Here is a 21,657-nt window from a genome sequence, read left to right on the forward strand (position 1 = left end):
TTAAGATTCATTGCAGTACTGGCACTGTACAGCACATTGCATGTTGTAGGCAAGGGGTGTTGCCTACGAGAGCATAGCCTGGGACTGCCTATGGAGTGAGCGGGGCTCAGCTCATCGTGCAGCCCCAGACAGGACAGCCTTTTCTAATCTGCATTAAGGCTCTGCATAGCTACCTGTGACCCTTTTATGGGAGGCTCAGTTCACATTAATTGGGTTAATACCTTATAGAGAAATGCATAAGTTGCAGCTAGCAAGCATCATGGAAAATGGGAGGGTCTCCTTTTTGCTGTTGGTAATAAATTCGGAATAAATCCAGAGGGAGACTAGTGAGTCCCACCTTCTCATTAAGATCAGTGCTTTCTGTTTATTTACTCTTATTGAAGTGACATTCATATAACGTAAAATTGACCACTTTAAAGTGAACATTTCAGTGGCATTTAATACACTGACAATGCAGTGCAACCATTACCTCTATTTAATTCTGAAATAGTTTATCACCCCAAAAGGAAACCTTGTACCCATTGGCAGTCACTCCCCTATCTGCCTGCTTCCAGCGCCCTCCTTCATGGCTCTTGGCAACCACCAGTCTGTTGTATGTCTCTATAGATGTACCTATTCTGGATGTTTCCTATAAATGGAATCATACAGTATGTGACCTTGTGTCTGACTTCGTTCATTTAGCATACTGGTTTCAAGATTCATCCATGTTATAACATGCATCCCTTTTAATGGCTGAATAATATTCCATTGTATTTTATTATCTGTTCATTGGTTTGTGGCATTTTTGGTTGTTTATGCCTTCTGGTTATTGTGAATAGTGCTGCTCTAGACATGCCTGTACATGTATTTATTTGTCCAGATATTTGTTTGAATACTGTTTTCAATTCCTTTGGTTGTAGACAAGATCAATGTTTTTGAACCTGCATTTGATGGTGATATATGAAGATATTTGGTAGTGGTGGTGGTGGGAAGGCTCCAGAAGCCCCTAGCTTTGAGAAGCACTGTAAATTTCCTTTATACAAAATGCAGTAGTAGAAAAGTCTTTTTGAGGTTAATGCGAAGGAAACATCATTTAAAACTTGCTTACCCATGTGGGAAAAAAGTGACCAACAGTTTATTTCAAAGCTCAGTGAAGCTTTTAGTAATCTGCTGAATAAAAATGTTCCACTGGGAAGCATAGACACCAGAAGGCTTCTACATATGGTCAGTTTCCCCAGGCTTTGTAGGGCATTTTCTCCTGACAGTTCATGTAATGCCCTCCCTAGGGTAAGTGCACCTTCTTCCCATTTTCTCTAGAGCTTCAGATGAAATGCAGGCTGCCTATTTCCATCTGAATTTCAGATAGGCAACAGAAAATTTTAATATAAGTATGTCCGAAATGTTGCATTATTTGTTGTTTATCGGGTATTCAAATTGAACTGGGCATTTTGTATCTTTATGTGCTAAATCGAGCGTTATTTTTGTTTCACTGAGAGAGAGGGTATCTGAAATGCAGTGAATTGTAGGGGATACTCTCTCTCAGCAGAGATGCTTTGCTCACTCATTTTCCTCTGAGAGAACCATTTCCCTTTTTGTATAAATAATGTAAAAATTTGGAGATAAAGTATGTGGGGCATAAGGAAGGTGAAATGGAGCCTTTACAATGTAAAGTGCTTTCTCCCTGGCCCTAGTTCATTAGTGAAATCTAGCGATTTAAATTACCCAGCTAACCTCTTCCGCCACTGTAGGATTATAAATCAAGTAGGTGGCTACTACCTGAAGGAGTTGTAGAATTTTTGCAGGAGGTTCTCCTCAAGCTAAGAGGGGCAGAAATCTCCTATTACTGTGTCATGAGTAAGTGGTGATGTTTGCAACACCACTTACAGTGTATTACTATGCAATTCACTTGCTAAAATTAAAGGAAACAAAACAGGAACATATTCAGTGCTTTCCCTAACAGAGGGATTAATAAGATGGCTGGGATCTCTGGGCAAATAGGTTGATGCTATCTATGTAATGCTCCTAATACTGCCAAACAGAGGCAGACTCATTTGGATACAGAAAAAAATGTTAAAGATACTTATCTGTCTGTCTTTCTCCCTTTATTTTTGTCTGTCTCTGTGCCTGTATTTTGTGTGAAATTTTGAGAGATGAATTCCATTTTCTATTAATTCAATGGCTGTCATATTGCATTACATCATGCAGCTTGGATCACAACAATGAGATGTTAGGGTTTAAATTAATAATATTGCAACCCATCACTTGATAAAGCAGTGTGCTTAATCCTGTCTAGACTGCTCAGGTAGCCTGACTTCTGCCTGGTGCCTCGAATCTGCAGATTGCAGTGGAATTACCCAAGTTTAATTGCAAACAACCTATAATTGTGAGCTGAGTCCTTGAGCTTTCATGGTAAAAAGCATTAAGTTAATATTCTGGTCAGATTTAACAAGCCATGTATGTTTCTGTATGTGTGTATATATATGTAGTAGTTGGGGGTGGAGGAACAGGGACTTCTGAAGTTTCTGAGTGCATCTTTAGTCCTAGAAATAGATCCAACAAATGCCTGTTCTTTATAGAGTTGCCTTATACCCTGTTAGTTAATATCACCAGGAAAATGGAAGCTAAGGGGGATGTATTTCAGAGAAGACCTTCTGAGATCTAGTGAACCATTCAGAACACATTTTCAGAGATGTTAATTTGAAAGCCACCCCCCCCCAACTAGACAACCCCCACAAAATTGAAGCTTGAAGACCCAACCCAAACCGTTAATGGGTTTGAAAGAGAATAATTTCAGATGCCCAAAGAGGAAAATGGGTCTAAAGCACATTAAAAAAAAAAATCCTTACCCAAAGCAGATTGTTCTCAGAGGGCTTTTTTTTTTCCATGTGCAGATGCTTTCACTGTGAAAACAAAACAAAACAAAACAAAAAATAACTATTCATTTTAGGAAGTAAGAGAGGCATTTTGGAAACCCAGATAATTAGTCCGTGGGCACGAAGGGATAAGTGCGCAAAGAGCAGGCTCTCTGAGTTACCGTCTCGCTCTGTGCCTCTGGGAGTTTCCCCCAAGGCTCTTGGGAGGGAGCCCCTGCTACCGACCGTCCTCAGGACGTATACATTCCCAAACACCGCCAGCACTGGGTAAACAAACGGAGGATTTGTCTGTGGCCTTCATTAAGGTGGGTTGCCAGTTGTCAAATTAGTTGCTGCCCTACCTGCCGAGTGCGAATGCAAATTCACCACCCCTGGCGCTGCCTCATTTACAGCTATTGATTCCTGTTTGACTGCAAGTTCAAAAAAGTTGTCTTTGAAGCTTCCCCATCTGCGCGTGGCTTCCTCGGTCCAGGTGCCTCCTGGATCCCTGGCAGTTATTTTGATCTTTGTATTCAGAATGCCAAGGAGGGTCATTCCAGGTAACTTAAAAGCAAGATACAATCAGAGAGGATTTGGAAATGAAGTCTCCGCCTTGTCACATTAATGCGGTCCTATCAAGTGGCAGTTTATCAAGAGCCACCTCACAAGGTTTTAATGAGCACGCTGCCTGTTCTTATACAATACTAATTAATCCCATTTTTTCACACTGCCGTGATTGCTTCATGAAACCCACATTGTTTTATACTCAGTAGCAAAGCGGCTCTTACTGATTAAATCTCCTTGCCTGCGATGGAGCCTGACAACTGAATTATACCTTGCTCAAAGTAATAATGGGTATCAGCTAATAAATACGGTTTAACACACACAAAACTATGCAGCCAAAATCACACCACAAAATAGGAGTTTGACTTATAGGCTCAGCAGTGTTTCATTAAACATCTGTATTATAATTCACTGGTTTTCCAACTGATGTAATAACTTAATTGATGAGAACAAAGACAAGCTTATTTATTCACCCAATTGCTTGCTTCTTGACTAACGTTTTTCCTGGGTGTTATTGTGGAAATAAATATGCGATATTCTTTTTATAGAAGTCTAATTTAGGTCCTTTTTTTCTCCTATTGAGAAGTCAGCATCACCATCTATATCTGACAATTTCCTGCTGTTTTGCAGCAGAAGCATTTTGATAAGGTGGATTCTGGTGTTTACCCTGATGTCCAGACTGGCTAGCAGAGGCGAGAGGGGAAGGGCTGTCCAGCCATTCGCAGTGCATAATAACTGTTCACTGACTTCCTTCACCAAGGCGAGAATGCGCTCTCATTGAAAATAAGGGCACACACATACACTTCATCCAGTGCCCTCAATTCTACCAGTGCTGAGATGATTCTGTACAGTGCTCATGAATGACATGGACACTCTCGTCTCCAGCTCGTTTTCTTCCCCCACCCCCATTTAAGTGGCACCGTGAACCAGTAAATTTAGTGACAAAATCATGTGTGGCATTTTTTTTCTTTGTGTAGGATGTATGTTAGCTGGAGACAGAAGTGAAAAATGATGGGAGTTTCATTATCCTTTCAGCTTTGGGTTGTGTGTCTTTCAGTACAATAATTTAACAAACACTCAAAGAGAATAAACTCTTGTTTCTCTCTCTGTGAGGTAGGGATTTTATAATGGCTCTTCTTTCAGTTGACACGTCAGGTGTCACCTCCGTGCTCTCCTAGCCTCTTGAAATACTCATGCTGGTCACAAGTATTGCTGATTTCCTGCTCTGAGTTCTGTTCATCCGAGGCTGTAAGCACTGTGAAGGTGGACACTTTCAAATAGTGTTTACTGGGGCTTATTAGAGTTCAGGAGCCATTCTAAGCCTTGAGGATACACTGGCTAACAAGAGATACTCGAATGGGGCTTGTATTCTCTTGGAGGAGACAGACAAGAATCAAGCAAGTACAATATGAGATCTGGAATTGCCTGGCGTTCTGAGGAAGAATAAAGCAAGCGGAGAGAGGTACTGTATATGCTTTTCACTTGGTAGAAACTCACCAAATGCTGGTTGGGTCAGTGCAAACTTTGTTGTATTGACTGCACATTCTTGTGCTGTAGCTACATATCTTTCATGATATGGTTCAAGAAGAAGTGATACTTTCAAGAACATTTCCATGGACACACTGTTATTCCATTATTCCTTTGCTTTAGCTTCATCAGATCTACACTGGCCATGAGCCTCTAACTGTCTGTTATGTATCTGTTTTCTCTGATCTCATTGTAAAATTCTTCATTGGAAGTTTATCTCTTCATCTTCTGAAGCAGTTTCTGCAGAACTGAACATTTTCCCAACATCTGCATCTCCTGCCTTTTAAACAAATCCTGTTCCCTTGTTTCTAAGTATCTACAAGACTACACTGCTGTCTAGTTTAAATAAATATCTATGTTGACCTCTTGCATCACCATCTCCTGAAAGATTACAACACAAAACTAACAACTTTCATGGTTTCTAATGATCCTTATACTGCAAACCTCTCAGCTTCCAGTCATGGAAGTTAGAAAATCTGGAGGAAATTATGACATGGAATAAGTTACATATATTTATTTCTTAAGTACGTTCTACCACCAAATCCTGTTGCCCCTTTTGTTCATGGATCTCACCCCTTTCTTTATGTCCCTTCTGCCTCTGAGTTGACAGTGACCTCGTTACTTCAGTCCAGACTGAAAAAGTATTTGTGATTCTAGCATCTTCTTCCTTAAATGCAGTCTCCATGCTATTCTCCAAAATGTTACTTTCAGCAAATCTCTCTCCTACTTCAGAACTTCTTCTTTTTTATTGCTTCAGAACTTCTGACTATGTGTGAGCACGAGCTTAGCATTGCCAAAGCTTCCTTTTTTTTAAAGTCCAGAAATATATATTTATGTGTGAAATTTTATGAGTTTTGAATGTTGGAAAGTCATTGAAAATATTTTAAATCTTATGCAGTTCAAATAAGAAGTTTGGCTGGACCACTGGTGATGAATCTTTGCTCTGTGCTTTTGCTTGTCTTGTTTTCCTGTCTTAGACCTGTTCTTACACTCGTGTGAACTCAGCCATCCTCTCCAGTACTCAGTTTATCTAGGAAAACTTTTCCATCTCCTTCCCGTCTCTCTGTAGCCATTTGACTTAAGATCATTTCCCTGTAATGCATCTTATGAAAAGTAGGCTTATTCTCATTGGGAGTCACCTACCTTACCTGATCCATAAGGAAAGATTCTAGATGGGAGGGGTCAAGAACTTGGGTTTTGACGTATGGAAGATCTGGTGTGGCCTTGGCTCTGCCACTTACCTTGTGCTCATGGGTAAAGTACCTCCATCCCACAAAGTTTCAGTTTATGTGTTGGTAGTTGCATCCCCATGTTGTCTTATAACATGTGCCTCATCTCATAAAGTTCTGCAAGAACTCCATGTAAACTAACATTCATAGTGGCAAGAAAGTAAGCATTCATTAATTATTAGCTATTATTAATATAATTATTGGTGTTACATTTAATACTGAATATATCAAAGTAACTGTTCTTCAGCTGATAAATTCACTGTTGAAAGTTTATATTATGACGAAAGGATGCACAAGCAAGAAAATCCAATCCAGGAAACAATGATTGGACACATGTTGTGATTGCATTTGATCCACAGATGGCAAAATTATGGTCAGAGTTTGCGATGTAGAGGAAACAGAAGAAACATAAAAGCTGCTTTTAACATACAGGGAATTATTAATTTTTAAGTTTATTTTTGTAATTAAGAATTGTAAACACACTCACAGTAGAACAGTACCATGAACTTGCATGTACCTATCACCCAACCTCAGCAATCTTCAACTCTTACTCTATTTTGTTTTATCTAAATTTCCACCCACCCAGGATTATTTTAAAGAAAATCTCAGACATATTACTGTTTCATCAGTATTTCAGTATATACCTATAAAAGATGAGGACATATCTTAAAATAACCATTATCAACTCTAAGGTATAATAATTCCTTTATATTATCAAATATTTAGTCAGTGTTCAGTTTATTTTAAAAATTTGAATCAGCATTCAGATATAGTCCACATGTCACAATTGACTAACTTGTCTCTTTAAGTCTCTGAATCTTCAGCTTTCTCCCACTATTTTCACCCCCTGAAATTTACTTTGTCATTTATTTTGCAGAGTTTGCCCTGTAGAGTTTCTCACATTCTGAATTTCACTCATTTTATCATCATAGTGTCATATAACATGTTCCTCTGTCCACTGTATTTCCTGTACATTGATTGATAAAGAGGCTTAATGTAATCCAGGCTTGCCTTTCTTGTGAAAAGCAGGACTATTTTAGAGGTAGCATTGGTACATCCAGCAGGAGACATAAAATATACGGTTGTATCTATTTTTTCCTGATGGACTAGCCTCTGATTGATCCTTGAGTAGATTCACTCATTTTATTCTTGCAAAATGGTGATATTCTAATTCGAATGAAGCTTTAAAGATGTTAAACCTAAGCAAAATGCTTTATTATTTCTGCATTTATGTCTTGAGCCAGCCTGAATTTTTTACCAACAGATTTGCCACGAGCAAATTCATTCCTTCATTCACATGTGAAAGGAGATATGCTGGTACCTAGAGTGGATGCACAGAAGACACTATTTCTCCTTTGGAAAAATACCAACCAAAGGGGTAGACAGGAATCAGTGGGGAGATGAATGTGAGAGAAAATAATTTAAATCAAAATTACTTAAGAACTTGAAGAAGTATGGAAGTAGCGAAAAAGAAATGGCTGAATTTGCTTGTAGGAGTCAAGTGAGGTTTCGCAGAGAAGGGCTTACACAGATGGATCCGGAAGTGCAAATGAAAGTTCACTAAAGGAAGAGATAACAACAACTCCAACAGTACTAGTGCTCAGCACCTACTAAATATTCCCCTGAGCACTGTGCAAGTGTCAACTCACAGAGTACTTCCTACAGCCCCATACTGTATCTGGTAAATTAACTGAGGCACAGGGTGGTTAAGCTTCATGTTCAAGGTCACATAACTAATTGGAGACAAAGGTTCAGGGAACTATTTCTAGCTTAGAATGAGACACTCACAATTCACATACACAGTCTTCTCAGAGGCAGCCTTGTTATTTAGGGTCAACTTTTTAGAAGATTCCTAGCTGAATTTGGTTTCATCATGGTCAAAGAGATACTGTCAATTTTTGCCTGATCACCACAAGCCGTATGAAATGGCATGAACAATAACTATAAAAAGTGAGATCAGCAAGGGGTCTGGACTTACTAATGGATTAGACATTGTTGCCCCAAGTCACAGGCTGAAAAAGAATTTGGACTTATGTGCATGGCAGTGTTTCAATAATCATGTGAACTGTAATTCATTGATTTTTATAACTGATATAAGAACTTAATTGATGAAAGTAAAGGTGAGCTTTAATAGCATTCATCCGTTTGCTTAATTCCTAATTTAACTTTTCTCCACAGTGATGGGGGAAATTTATATGTACTATTGTTGAGGATGGGGAATTTAGATTATTACATGCCACAGATATACCTAAGAAGGTGTGTGGAATGAGAGCTTAAAAAGTTTAGCAACAACAAAGTCAAGAAATAATGGAAATTTGAGGTCATTTTGTCCAGTCTTCTGCCTCTAGGAAGCACCATTTACCTAAGATCCCTCAGACTGTAGAGCTGTACTCATTAATCAGAAAATACGTATTATATTTCTGTTGCCATGAACCCTGGGAAAAATAGTGTGTTCACCTAAATTTGCACTTAACCAAGTCAAAAATGTTAGAGAAATATGTGACAACATTTGATGAACTTCTGGGAGGCAGCAATAAGCTCCTTTTTCCCTACGGATATTCTTCTCATTTTTCAATTTAGGCATTAAAGTTATCTGTGCACTTAAAAAATCAGACTTAGAAGTCTTAAAGGTAAAAAGAGCTTTTTTTCCCCCTCTTTAGGTAGTTGGACCTGTTAAGAAAATCTGCAAAATGTAAAAGAGCTGCATAGGAATCACCCAAAGCACCCATCGCTATCGTTACACGTTTAATCACACAAAGTTGCACTGATGTTAAGGAAAAAAATACCATTTCATTGTTCAGATTCCTTTCCTTGAATTCTGTTCGTTGATTATAATTATAATGGGTGAAATAATGAGCCCATACATGATGGACAAGAGAGAAAGAAGATTTATTGTTTGGGGAGTTTTATGCAGGAAAAATATGCAGACAACAGGGCATTAAGTCTCAGGATATAATTTATTAGGCAGGATGGGTGTCTAGTCTCTTGCCTTGACAAGGTGCAGTTGCCTCCTGAATGATATGGTTTGATTTAGGTATTTGGAGGCTAAGATATACATATATATACACATAAATATATACATATATATATGTATAAATGGATAGATATTCACTCCACTCACAGAAGTGCCAAGGACAACTTTAGACTTTATGAATCAAAGAAGGACTGAATAAAGCTTTGGGAAGCTACGGGGGTTAGGAAGTAGATTGAGGGAAGCTAATGTGTCTCAGCTTTATTGAGAAATAGTACTGAGGCCATGACTGTTGCTCTGTATTTGGATGTACCGTCCAGTAAGGGTCCACGTAGACAGTGCAGTCCATGTGATGGTCATCTCTTCTCACTGTTAGATTTGACTACCTTTCAGTTTACCCATGTTCCGATCAGAGAACCTGATTTGGAATAATGGATTTCAAGCCTTCTCAGCAACCAAAAAGTACCCATTTCTGCCTCCTTTTTCCTTCCTTTGCACATCATTGAAGCATTTTGTCCTTTTCACCTGCCATACTTGTATGAACTTGAAAATAATAGTAAAAAAAGACTCCTATTCATGCTTTCTGAAAACGAGGTGAAACAAAGACATTCAGTTTCATAATCAAGTGGGCTTGTGCTTTGTCGGTTATACCTGTGGTCCCAGTGAGTGGTGTTCGCTGACATCCTCATCTCTGTAGTTTTCTGTTTCTACTATTCTCCATCCCACAGGAAATCCATCATAAACTCTTACAGACCCTAATACCAAAGCACATCACAGAACCTTCTCTCCTGTCCCTGCCCACTGTCACTGTCAGCACTTAACCCCAGCTGAGCTCTGCTTCCCCTCTTGCTGCTCGTAATCTACACACCGCAGGTGTCTCATCAAGGGTTACCCAGATCAGACGTAAGCGAGATCACGTCAGCCCGCTGCTCCGGATGCTCCAATTGCTTCCTGCTTCAGTTCAGATAAAATCCAAACACCTTTCTATGGCCTCCAAGATCCTGTAAACTCTCGTTTGCACCTCTCACAACTCTTCCCCTACCATTTCCCTCTTGGTCTTTCTGCTCCAGCTATTCTTTTATTTCTGTCCTTCCAACACCAAGCTCCTTTTTTGTCTTGGGGATTTTATATTTCCTGGACACTTCCCTTGGAATAGTCTTCCCACGGCTGCCTTCATTTCTCCATTCTTGTTTCATGTCTCCCAAGAGAGGACTTTCCTGAGCAATCAGTCCAGAGTTTCTCCCTCCTTCGGTTACCTACGTTCTATTAATCTGACATTATTACATGTTCTTAGCTTTCTGAAGGCAGAGTTTTTGCTTATTTTGTATCCTGCTCCACCCCAGAGCTAGAAATGATACCTGTTATGTGGTAGGGACTCCGATGTGTGTTACAGAAAGAAAGTATAAATCTGAGTGATTATGGAAATCATCATCCCTGGACTGTTCTGAGACATTGTGATATACTGGAAACAGTATAAGGACATTCAGACCTGAATTTGATTCTGAACTCAGCTACTTGTTTGCCACATGCTACCTTGTTTAAGTGCTCTGTGACAGATTAAATATGGCCACAAATTCCTTGTCACAACTCTCATTAAGAGACAGAATCTAAGTCCCTGTCCAGATTAATTCTGGCCTTGGCCATGTGACCTGCTTTGGCCGATGGGGCATCATTGTCCATTGTGATGAGTTGTGCAAGCTGAGGCTTACCAAACACTAGCTCACTGGGGCTTGCTTGCCCTGTTGGAATTCTGCCCTGAGACCACCGTACTGCCAGAAAGCCCGTGCGGCTTACATAAGTGAACATATGATGGAGAACTGAGGTGCTATAGCTGATAGCCAGCAGTACCTGCTGAACATATGAGTCAGGGCAATTTGAACATCACAGCACACCTGCCTGCCTAGTTGAGTGCAGTGGTGTGAATGCCAGATAAAACCACCAGAGACACTACAGCCAACCTACCTAGTTGTGAAAATATTACATTGTTGTTTTTTCTTCTTTTTTTCCTTCTTCTTTTTTATTGAAGTGTAGTTGATTTACAGTGTTAGTTTCAGGTATGCAGCAAAGTGATTCAGTTATATATATGTATTCAGTTTCTTTTCCATTACAGCTCATTACAAGAAATTGAATATAGTTCCCTATGCTGTACAGTAGGTCCTTGTTGTTTATCTATTTTATATATAGTAATGTGTATCTGTTAATTCCAAACTCTTAATCTATAGCTCTACCCTCTGGTAACCAAAGTTTTTTTTTATGCCCATGAGTCTATCTCTGGTTTGTAAATAAAATTATATGTGTGTGTGTGTATATATATATATATTTAGATTCCACATGTAAGCAACATCATATGATATTTGTCTTTCCCTGACTTACTTCACTTACTATGATAATCTCTAGGTCCATCCATGTTGCTGCAAATGGCATTATTTCATTCTTTTTATGGCTGAGTAGTATTCCATTGTATATATACATATTCCATGTATGTATGTGTATATATATATATATATATATATATATATATCACATCTTTATCCATTCATCTGTCAGTGGACATTTAGGTTGTTTCCATGTTTTGTGGTGCATTGTGGTACATTTGTATTCTGTTTTCTGGGACGTTTTGTTATCCAGGGTTGTTGGAAGAGCAATGAGATAATAAAATCAATGCCTAGTGCATTTTCAGGTCATAATAGGAACCCAGTCCTTCATAGTTCCCTGTCATTAGCCCTATTCTGAAGTTGAGTGTTGAAATTTTTTTAGTCAAGAATCTGAGTGTGCCTTCTGCCCTGATATGACCATGCAGACTAATGGTATTTGCCAAATATGTCTGGGGATTGATTCAATCATGCATAGGAGAGGTCTTTACATCAATTAAACTCATTCCATGACCATTTATTAGGATGATTAAGGTGGAGAACTGAAACAGGTTGAAAATACATGTAATATAAAGTATCGACTGCCATTTATTGAGCACCTACTATGTGTCTGGAATCATGCTGAAGTACTATGTATATATTGCCTTGTTTATCTTTGACATCAGCTTGTATTTTGCAGAGGAGAAAACTGAAGTTTATATAAATTAAATAATTTGTCCATAATCTCACAGCTAGTAAATGGTAAAGCTGGAACTTAGACCCTGGTCTGTCTGACTCCAGATCCATAGCCTTCAATAAGGGGTTAAAAATCCCAGTGTGAAAATGGGGACAACCTCTGCCATAGGGATGGGACTGCTGAGATGACAGGTTACCAATGCAGATGATGTATGCCTCAGAGCCAGTAAACACTATATCAATTGTAAGTATTACAGAAGATTAAATAATGGCAGTTTTGGTCAGATTGTTCAGAGAAATTAGAGCTCTAGCCTTGGTTCTACTGCTTTATTTCAAAGATGTGAAAAAAATAAAGTTATTTGCTATGTGATTTGGGGCAAGTTACTTCACCTCTCTAACGTATAGTCTCTTCATTTGTAAAATTTTATTAATTGTAATCACCTCATCATGAATGAAAGAATGAATGAATGATGTTTTGAGTCCTGTTTTGCCTTTCGGAAAGAGAAGATCTTTTGGGAAAATGTATCTACTTTGAAAGGGATGATTGGGAAACAAACATACCTGGGTCCAGGGGTATAAGCACTCTCCTGTCTGCAAAGGCCAGCTCTGATCAGCTTTGAAGGTCATTTCCACGTGTGCAAGATTGGTTAGGATACAGAAAAGACTGTTGTTATAGCAGATCCAAAGTTACACTGGCTTAATCAAGCAGTCACTGACCTCTCTCTCATGGAACATTCCAGAAGGTCATCCAAGGTTGATATGACAACTGGAAGGTATCAGGGGTGTGGCTCTTTTTATCTTATTGCTCTGCCATGTCTAGGGTGCAGCTCACATTTACGTGATATGAATCTCATCCTCATAGCCAAAGACAGCTTATGACCATGCTGCTCTTAGGAAGACAGGAAGGGAGAAAAAGGAGGGAATCCACTTTTCTTGCTAAAGACATGAAATGGAATTTGGAAACTTACATTCTGCTCATGTCTCATTGGCCAGAACCCAGTTATATGGTTACTGTGAGGTGCAAGGGAGCCTGGGGAACATAGTCTTTTGCTGAGTGACCTTGTGCCTAACAAAAACTACTGTCATTATTGAAGAGGGGGAGAGGGGACACCCACAGATTCTGCCACATTTATCATCCCGTATTAGAAGGAAGTAACACACATTCATTAGCTCCAGATCTGTTCTTAGTTCTGGGTTTCAGCCATTCCTTGGGCAGCCAAGTGGGCCCGCTTCCATCTGGCCTCTGCTGAAAATCCTCTTCCCTTTGCAAAGAGCATTTCATGCATGTGAAGCCCAGAAAGCCAGGGCTATTGGCCTCTCCTGGGTGTGTGTGTGTGTGTGTGTGTGTGTGTGTGTCCGTCCAAAATCATTCTTTGGTGGAAGGCTACCTTTTTGCAAATAACAGTCCCACTTATACTTTGTATTAGTTTCTGCCTTATTTCATAATTTTTTTAAGGAAAATTCTCCTCTCATGCAGGAAAATCTAATTATGCAGTGACAGCAGTTGGCTGACTCGGGCACAACACAACATGTCAATTTTCAGTTGCTTACACGGTCTCACAGAAACTGTTAGAAATTGTTTTGAAATCTGGCATACATTTCAGTCATGTTAATTCCTACAACTGTGCCAAACTTGATGAAATTTGGCTCCTTCATACTCCAGGGAAGGTGGGGGATTGGGAAAGGAGAGCTTTTTTTTTTTTTTCCTGGCAGTGACATCATCTCCTCATCCTCCCCTTATGATGAACGGTGTCCTCAAACAAGCCAAGTAATATAACTTTATATTTACAAGACTGTGTGACAAAATGACTACAGGAGACTGGAGATGTGCTATAAAACGACTGAAGAAATACAGATGGCATCGTCGGTTTTTTTTTTTCTTCCAACAGATTTGTGCCAGATGTGTGAATATTGATAATTTCTCTGGGGCTCAACTCAAGGCACAATATAGATTTCTGTTTGATGAGGGAATGAGAGAGTGAGAATCCATCCCAGCGATGGTATTTACAGGAAATGTTTTGCCTCTTCTTCCAAATCTGTCAAAGCAGAACCAGAAATCCCAAATTTCCAAATGAGCCTCTGAGTCACCCTTTGTTCTGGACCCAATTTTTATCTCTCCACTAATTGACAGACTGGAAAATTCATTTGTGCAAACATGTGGCAGAATTCTAAAAGTGGAGTCTCTTGACTAGCTGAATCTGTCTTGGTGCGTCAGTGCAGAGCATGGGTGGTAGCAAAATCTTAGAAAAACATCTTAGATAGGTGTGCATTTTATCAGAGTGTCTTTTCCTTCTAAACTTAGTAATAAAAATAGTTTAATGAAATAGTAATTTTCAGTATTTGCAATGAGAAAACTTGAAAAAAAACATTTTCAAATCTTCTCTAATTCCTTTTTTTTAAAAAAAATTATTATCTCTAAAATTATGCCTGAACCCATTTTAAAATAAGATTCTGGGAGCCAGAAAATTTCAGTAAGTTTCAATTTCTTAATCCAACTTTGATTTTTCAGTATCAGAGAGAATTATTGAAAAGATTTAAAAGGAGAACAGGAATATTCATCATTCCTAGAAAGGTTCAGCTTTGATCAAATAATTAAGCAAGCTGATTTCAAAATCAGTATAAAAATGTTTTTTTTTGTTGTTATTTGTTTATACCTTGGATCTTCCATGAAGTATTTCAAACAACGTCGAATAGAGAAAGACATAGTATAATGGGGAAAGTGTGAGTAGAGCAACAGAGAAGGCAGGAGAAAAGGCAGAATAGGAGGATTAGAAAGGGTTAAACGGAAATGGCAAAGGACTTGGGGAGTACTTACCTGCTAGAGTTGAAATTTAAATTTGTCTTTGAGCTTCTTGGTAGCCACAGTGAAAACATGTATGTGATTTGTTTTTAATTAGAAAGAAGGTACTGCCTCAGTTCCTTAGGGGATGAAAATCTACTCCTAACATTAGGTTATGATGCTGGATTTTAGCCGAGGGTGATATTGTCCCTCAGGGATATTTTGCAATGTCCGAAGACATTTCTGGTTGGTACAGCTCAGGGTTGTCCTATTGGCATCTAGTGGGTAGAGACCAGGGATGCTGTTAAACTTTCTTCAATGCACAAGAGGACCCCCTACAACAAAGAATTACCTGGCCACAGATCTGAGGTTGAGAAGCCCTGGGTTGTAAAGTCAGTTTTATGTGGATGTTCCTAATGATCCTTGGGAGGTTCCCACAGCACATGGGATTGTAGCAAGGCAAATTCGAGCTTAAATCCATGTTGCTCACTTACCAGCTATGTAACTTCTGGCACATTATTTAACCTCCCTAAGTCTCACGTCCTGGAGATAATTATGTATATCCCTCAGAGTTGTTATAAGGATTAGCATGAATAATGTTTACAGAACATCTAGCACAGTACTTGGCACATTGTAAAAACTCAATGAACGTTAACCTTTAAAATAGTCCCAGAGGCAGAGAGGGTAACGGTGGAGCGTTATTCCCGACAATAATGGTTTGGGTTGTGGTTGTGGGATGAAGCTCTATTGTAAGCTGTTTAATCTATTGGTGAACTTGAGGAAGCCTAGATGTGTGGGTGAAATGCATGTAATGACCTACCATAAAAACCCCCAACGTGTGGGTGTGAGGCTGAACTCTGTGGTAAGAGTTCAGAGTGCTGTCACTGGGAGTTACTGATTGAAGGCTGCACTTACTTCTCTAGAAATCAGGCAAGCAGGTGGTAGAATGACATATTAAATACCTATCTGCTTGCTGCCTTTGCAAGGTGTCGGTGTTCACACAGACAGTCTCAGTAGACTCATAATTTAATACAAACAAAACAGAACCAAGTCATATTCCACCTTTTGGAAACATAGTCAGGGGTCATTATTTCAGAATGTAGGAGATTTCTTGTGAAAACAACAACAGCAAAGAAATCTGGAATTCCAAAGGGAGAACAAAAAAAAATCAATAGTTTTGCTACTATTTTAATCACTTACAATAAGTCACGTTATTAGTTGAGGTATGACTAGCTGCTGAAACCAATTTCAAAATGTCCGTAGCTGAACACAGTAGAAGAGCATTTTCACGCATGCAACAGACCAACCTTGGTGGTTATGGTTAGCGTGTGGATTACTTTATTCGAGGAAGTGGTTCAAGATCGAACGATAACTTTTTGCTTATGGCTCAAACATTCAGTGCCTCAGAATCCTCAGTTTCTAGCAAGAAAAAGAGACAACAGAGAAGACATACGGCCTCCATAAAGCTCCTGTATGGATGTGACTCTGCTCACATTTCACTGGTCAGAACATGTCATCTGGCCGTTTCTAGATGCAAGTCTAGGGAGCAGAGAGCCCTGGCTGGCCAGATACCACCGCGTGGAAGGGGAGAGCCAATTTCAGTGGACAATACAGCCTCCACCACTACAGGTGCCGGCCCGGTTTTGTTAATCAACTTCTGCTTGGCAAAGCATTTCCATTTTGAAAGCAAGGATAAAATACCCATGTCTAGAAACCATCCATACGATTCAGTTCAGCCCTTTTCTTTTCAGCAGTAGGAAAAATGTAAAAAGTGGACATGTGACAAGTCTGATAGACTGGTAAAACTCTAAAAAGGCCATTATTCAAATATTTATGGATCCTTTTAGCTAATGGATTCAAATTTATAATGCTGCACTTGTCAACAAGATAATTTTGCAAAAACATTAAAGGCTGAGCGGTTCCGTCCCTTCTAACCCTGAGGCCTCTTCTTCCACAGCAAATGAGCAGCTGTTCTCAATGAAAATGGAACGCTCGTCTCACTGGGTGCTTCTGAGACCCACTGCACGTTGTGCGGCAGCGTCTCAGCTGTGCTTCAGGGAGGAAGCTGACATGTTGTGAGATGTCCAGGACTAGGCTAAGACGTCCATTTTATCAAAAGAAGAAAGAGCGGCAATATGGCGTGGCCACAGATACCCTGAGCTGCAGGTAGACTTTTATAATTAACGTGGAAGAGTAAACCACTATTTATGACAAAAAGCACCGCCTCTTATCCCCCAGGGCATGTAGGTCAATAGTAAAGAGTATCTGTTACAATTTTGGTTGCTAGCATGTTCACAAAATATACTCTATATTGTAGCAGTGGTAATGAAGTGACAGATAAGAGAGTTAAATAGCATTTGTGGAAAAACAGACCTTGCAGAGAGGTTCCGTAAGGAAGCACATATGTTTGGGAATGTTTTATATTTGGCTTGAATAAAATGTATTGAGTTAATGGCATTAAATAAAGCCTCAGTGGGTGTGATATTTTGGGATGCAAGACTTTCAAAAGGGAAGAGACTCTATAGTTGTGATACTCTGATAATAAAAAGAGATGGGGAGAAACAAAGGTAGCTTGAGGAGAGTTTGTTCAGAGAGCACAGAATAAAATTGTCTGTGTTTTGTGCTGGAAAGAGTGGGAGAGCATTACAGGTGTCTAAGAAAGACTTTAAAGCTGGGATTTTCATATTTGTGTGGTGATAGAAGATGAGGTCTCAGTTTTGTACAGTGGGCAGGCATTGGAAATAAGCTTCTTACATAAAGTTAGAATCCACCAGTTGGTGAAAAGAGAAATCAAGAAGCTCCCCCACCTTCCAAGGTCACTTTAAGGAAACTCATTATTTATCCAGGGTCATGGATGGATAGAGCCAACCATGAGAGATCTGTATCCCAAGACTGCTTCATGGATGGATGTGGAGACCACCGTGTATCTGATAGGAACCTTCATAACAGATCAACACAGAAAAAGGGACAGAATTAGTTCTACTGATAATGGAATAATCTAAAAGAGATTCAAAATAATGTTAAAATATTCAAAGTGATGAAGCCACATATAGAAATTATAATCAAAATTTATGAAAACAGATTGAGCCTAGTTGAAAAAAACTAACAGAATTTTTAGAAATTATACATGACTATTGATAGTCATTGTATAAGTTATCCAGTGCTGTGGAATGAATTACTCCAAAAAGAAACATGTATTGCCTCGTGGTTTTCTGGGTCAGGAAGTTGCAAGTGGCTTAGCTGAGAGATTCCAGCCCTGGGCCGCTCATGAAGTTACAGTCAAGATGTGAGGGGGGCTGTATCTTGGGGCTGTAGCAATGCTGGGTCACTCACCTGGCTGGTAAGTTGGTTCTGGTTGTTTGTAGGAGGGCTCGGTCCCTCCTCACAGGGGCCTCTCCACAGACTGCTGGAGTGTCCTCATGATATGGTGACCTGTTTCCCTCAGAGTGACAATCCAAATGAATAACACAGAAGGAGCAATGACCTAGCCTTCCTTGGAAGTCACACACCCTCACGCCCTCCACTTCTTATTGGTTACAAGGAAATCACTAAGTGTGGGCCTTGTTCAAGACGAAGAAAATTGGGCTCCATCTTTTGAAGCAAGAAATGTTAAAGAATTGGTACGCATTTTAGAACCACTACTTTTACTGAAGTAAAGAGATGTTTGTTTGTAATTGCAGCAGTTATCTCTTGGTGAAGGGTTCAGTGTGAATTTTTACTCTTTTCTGTTTTTTCCAAAATTTTAACAATGAAAATACTGAATTTTTATCAATATTTTTACATTATAAAACATTTAACTCTACAAAAAAAATTTTTAACTTTGTAATGAAAGATAATTTTAAAAGTATATTTTAAAATATTTATATATTATATAATGTTATATAATATATAATTATATTTTTACTTAATGTATTTTTATAGGTATATAATTATATTACTACATAACTACATATGTTTATATATAATTACATATTATATAACATATATAATATTAGATATATAATGATGAGAAATAATAAAATATATGAAATATATTAGGGGCAGAATTACTAATATTTTAGGGAACTTACTCTGTGCCAGGAAATGTTCTTAGTCCTTTAAGTTATTAATTAATTTACCTACTATTACAATAACTTTATGAGATAGGTACTATTTTTATTCTTATTTTCAAAGGTGGAAGTACAGCACAATTGGTAAATATGTCTGGGAAAGATCCACAGTTGTTTTACGTCTGGAGTCCTGTATATAGAACTTGTGTCATGCACTGAAGTTTACAAAGCATCTGACAGATTTCATTGCAGTGTCCCACGTTTAATGTTGTCATCTAATTCTGCTTTCTGTTTTTTGTAAGACTGCTGCCTGTCTTCTCCTTTGTGGCATAATAAAGCGTTCAGGTGCACAATGGGGATGGTATTAATTACCATAAGCCCAATGTGAAGAAGTCTTAGAATTGCCCAAAAGGCAATTGAGAAAGCTTACCATGTTTACAAGGGCTCCCTGACCGGGCCCAAGCTTTCAGAGGTTAAACGTATTGAAATTCACAAAAGGATTTGTAATTCTTTATTTCTCTAAACAGGCAGAATAATTAAAAAAACAACAGTGCTGCATTAGACGGGAATCCCTCTTTCCTCTTGTTATGTTGACTACAGGTTGGAACATCCTTGTTTTCTTAGTCTCTGAGTCCAATACCAGTGCCACTTCCTGAGGATGAGACAGGAAAAGAGAGAAATTATTCATTTGACACGTGCATCCTTAGCGCTACCATGTGCCTGGCACCGTGCTAGGCTCAGGATATATTCAGAGGAGATAAGACAAATGCAGACAAAATATTGAAGGATATTGTTAACCAGACAGAATAAGTGTGAGTGATTAGGACACCCTCAGCTCTTCAAACAATCCAGAACATACCAGATCTATTACATCTGAGCCTAGGAAGAAATGCTGTTTGACCAGTGATCAAGCTGTGGTACACCAGAGTAGAATTCTACCCTTTTTTAATGTTATTTTCCTTGTGTTTTAATAAGCACACCCTCTTTGGGCTGCTTCTTTTAAGGCTGATTAGTAAACATTTTTACTGGTATGTGAAAATCTTATATTTTAGTGTTAAGAGGAGAATTTACAATGTGATGTATAGTATAATCTAAACAGTGCAAAAAAATGCTTAGACAAAGGCCATTAGGGACACACCAATATATTTAAAATTGTTATTTTGAGGTGAGAGTATTTGTCATGACAGTTAAATTTTCTTCCTCATAGTTCTCTGTGTTTATCCTCGAGGTGAATTTGTGAGTTTCTCTAAACCCTAGTGTGCCCTTATACGTAGAACTCTGTGTTTCACAAAAAATCGTTTTGAACAAGCCCTTGTATACTTGACTTACTTTTCAGTAAAGTGTGTTGTTGCATAGATGCCAGGTAACAAACACACTTGTGGTTCTATCACTTTCGATAAAAGAGTTCTGTTTTGGAGAATGTGCATGTGTTAAGGATGATTTTCTACGTTCACGCATGATTCCAGGGCAGACATTAAGGCAGAATCAGCGGCAAATGGAACGCTGTGCTGAATTAAGCTATGAATATGAAGTAGAACTTGGGCCAATGCAAAGGTGATTGCAAAGAGGCGAGAGAGGATGATGGTATCTGAGAGAGGGTGGTTTAGTGTTTGACATGTTGAAAGATCATTGTGTGAGTTCAGAGCGTGGTCATGATATGGAGAGAAGTTTGGATAGGGAGCTTAATAAATAAGTAATGGCCACCGGGGGTTTCGACAGTTTCATATTTAAAGAGATATTTATGAACTATTGGAGGACTTGGAGCGGTTCTCTGCTTCTCTCTTCGCCTCTCATTACAGCCGAAGGGAAGAAATGAGGTCTAAAGAAAAATGCAGACTGCATGCAGTCCTTAGAACTGCATACGACCTGTTCATTAAAAGTGAATGTGAGAGTTAGCACAAGTTTATATGGAAAAAGTTCATTCTTTATCTCTGCCTCCAATAACTGCTTCAGAAAAGTATCCCAAACGGGGTGCAGCTAAATGTAATGCATCCTGTCACGAAGTGCTTTTGATATGGAAGCTGTGTGAGGCATTTCGATGAGGACTGCACACACCCAAGCACCAAACCTGTCTTTGTTTCGGGATTCGGAGTTGTTTGTGAAAGAGACGAAGGGTAATTCTGCCATTACCGTATTTGCACGTTTTGTTTCACTTTGTTTATTTTTAAGTTAAGGATTATCACAGGGCACAATTTTTCAGTCTCACTATTTCTGCATCCGTGCATCATCTAAAGCTTCCCAGAGTGCAATTTGCAGACATACATGAGAATCTGGGAGTGTGAATACAGACACCCATGTGTATGCACACTTGTGTGTGTGAAATGAGACTGCATAGCATAAACTTAAGAGTATAAACCTTAAAGTCAGAGAGAACTGACCTTAGTTTTCCTGTCCGCAAAATGCAAATAGTGATTGCCTCCACACTGGATCGTTGTCAGGATGAAATAAGATAGGATATGTAAACAACTTACAGCGTTACCTGGTGTATAGTAAGCATTCAATACATAATATCGGTTATTACACTTGACTTAAAGTGTACATCAATACATGCAATTGCTAGTAACTATGAAAATTGTAAGATCTGGATTTTAAATGTATTCTATTTATCCAAATTCTAATTCTGAAACAAACAGATCACTTGTCAATGCTTATATGAATTT

The 21,657-nt window shown here is 38.8% G+C and overlaps 1 protein-coding gene across 18 annotated transcripts in view; it reads left to right on the forward strand.

Moving 5' to 3' along the window:
• The window catches only part of TSHZ2 (teashirt zinc finger homeobox 2), a 911,650-nt gene that overhangs the window by 305,722 nt on the left and 584,271 nt on the right, over nucleotides 1-21,657 (forward strand). For 3 of the 18 annotated variants that reach the window (XM_072944411.1, XM_072944412.1, XM_072944419.1), the window contains one exon: nucleotides 16,906-17,114. The exons of the other annotated variants lie outside the window; for them this stretch is intronic. The gene's annotated coding sequence lies outside the window, so the exon portion shown is untranslated. The remainder of the gene's footprint in view (nucleotides 1-16,905; nucleotides 17,115-21,657) is intronic. 18 annotated transcript variants of the gene reach the window in all.

The sequence above is a fragment of the Vicugna pacos genome, chromosome 19, assembly GCF_048564905.1.
Source record: "Vicugna pacos chromosome 19, VicPac4, whole genome shotgun sequence".
In the NCBI taxonomy this organism is placed as follows: Eukaryota; Metazoa; Chordata; class Mammalia; order Artiodactyla; family Camelidae; genus Vicugna; species Vicugna pacos.